Source organism: Meriones unguiculatus, chromosome 11 (assembly GCF_030254825.1).
Source record: "Meriones unguiculatus strain TT.TT164.6M chromosome 11, Bangor_MerUng_6.1, whole genome shotgun sequence".
Taxonomy (NCBI): Eukaryota; Metazoa; Chordata; class Mammalia; order Rodentia; family Muridae; genus Meriones; species Meriones unguiculatus.
Window position 1 is genome coordinate 53,313,077 of NC_083359.1, and position 2,411 is coordinate 53,315,487.

Sequence of the window (2,411 nt, forward strand, 5' to 3'; positions counted from 1 at the left end):
TTACTCAACTCTGAGCAGAAAAAGGTTGAGACATTTTCCTGACTAGTTGTCAGGGCCATTTGGAGCTGATGCTGTTGCTGGAGCCAGGGACAGTATCCTGGAGTGTAGCTCCCTGCCATCAACAGCCAGCTCTTAACCCACACTAGTGTATACCTTTGTCTTTACACCAGCTGACTCCCACACAGCACTGCACAGCTGTCCCCTGTCGTTATTTTATCTTCTGCAACAGAAGCTGTAGAAAGAGAAGCTAGCTAGGACACTACCAAAGCCTCCCCATATTCAGAGAAGTTTCAAACAGGTGCAGCCAGCCAGCCATTCCTGAAGAGCCCTCTTCTTGTGTCCCCTTTGCAAGTGCCTAGAAACTGGATTGCTGCCTACACTGTGTCCTTTGCCCTCATGCCACTCTTTCAATCCAATATTCTTCTCTTTGCCACTTCCCAGAGGTCACACCCACATAGCCACCCATAGGCCAAGGGCTCACACTATCTATAGCAATGGTCCACAGTAATTTTCCATTTCAGTCTGGGAGAATACAAGGAGCCACAGCCACAATAGGTGAGGTTCCTGGTGTTTCCAGAAAAGACAGAGCCCATCAGCTCTGACAAACGTCCCCACAGGCATGTTAGGCAGGCTGAGTCTTCTTCCTTGAGGTCAAGTAACCCATAGTTGCCCAGGTCTCATTTAAACATGGGCTAACCTAACCCTCTACATTTGATAAATGGATGGGTAAAGGTCTGGAGATGGAGAAGGAGGGAGGGATCAGATCTGCTGTCATCAATAGCTCAGTGATAGCATGCAGCAAGAGCCCTAGATCAGCAGTTAAGAGACCTGGGTCACTCTAGCCCTATCCTAACGAACTGTGTCCTTGGCAACCACTTCACCTCTCTGGGACCATATTCTCATCTGTTGTGAAAGTGAATTGGCTTTGAGGACCTGGAATAAATCTCTCAGAACAAGGTTTTTCAGTGACGATACCATGCCCATGGATGTAGTAAGGTGTACTTCCATGTATCTTGCTTTGTGCACAGTACTTCAATGCATATATCTTGTTTTGTGGACTTATCCCTCCTAAGAATGCAGGTGATGACACTGAGGTGTCTGGAGGACAACTGTGGGCAGTCATGACAGAGCTTAGCTGTGGAGGAGTGACCCGGACTCCCAGTGCTCTTGCAGCATGCTGCTCTTCAGGGAACAGACTGGGCTCTAGCTCCCAGAAAATGAGCAAATGCTAGAGAGGGATGGTTGCTTTGAAATCAATGGAAATCAATGGTTTTTGTGTTTTCCTCCTACTTTTGGATATTCTGTTCAACATTTGGGATCTCAGGAAGAGCTTCAGACTGAATTTTTGCCCTCTCCTGGGCTTCAGAGAGAAAAGGCAAGGCCCTGGCAAGAACAGTATTGGTAAGAGCAGGGCTAACCCTAACCCAGGAAGCCTAATACATTATAACCAGTGCTGCCTGGAGGTACTGGCCTTTTCTGTCCCAGCTCAGAGGTTATCAACTGGAGTCCAGTTAAGAAGGTTTTCCCTTCTGTCACCCTCCACCTCTCTTAAGTCAGGAGAGTCGTAGAAGTGACATGAACAGGTGGGGACTGATGGTAAGAAAATGTCCAGTCTCCAGGATCAGGAGAAAATAAATGTTGCTTAAGCCACTGGTTGTTATGGCGGTCCTGTACCAACACAGGCCTGCTCCAGACCCTGCCCCTCCATGGGGCTTCCACACTCCCTTCTATACAGACCGCAGGGCCAGATCCATCAAGTTTAGATTGAAGAAAGCTCGCCCCACAAACCAACAGCCAAATGCTCTCATTTCACGGCCTTTGGGGAGTACTAGCCTGGCTCTGAGTAGAATAAACTGCTTTGGAAGCCTCTGAGGGAATGAAGACAGAATAAGAAATATGGGGACAAAAGCCTGGCTAATGTTTTGAGTTAGAATCCTGCTACACATACAGCATTTCAGCTTCTGCCCTTCCGGGGCCCTCAACTTGAACACTCATAGTAGCAGTTCAACAGGGTGGGACCCTTGTTCAGGGACACTGTGCTCCCTTAGACAAACCCACATGAGGTTTCTTGAAGCCAGTGGTATGTGTTCAAAGACCCTGGGAGAAGCTGAGACTGCACAACCCCTCATTTTTAGAGGATACACACACACACACAAACACACACATGTGCACACACACACGTGCACACACAAACACACACACACACACACACACACACACACACTTTGCCCTTAGCTCCCCAAACAGAAGAACTAGACGTAGGAGCAGAGAAGGGACGTCCTATTACACGTACTGTTTACTCTGGGCATGGCTATTGACTCCAGACCTTATCATTTGGTCCTCAGACTGGGCAGGGCAGATCTGGGCACCAGGAAGAGCAGGTGCCCCTGCCTTGTACACAAGAAGAAAGG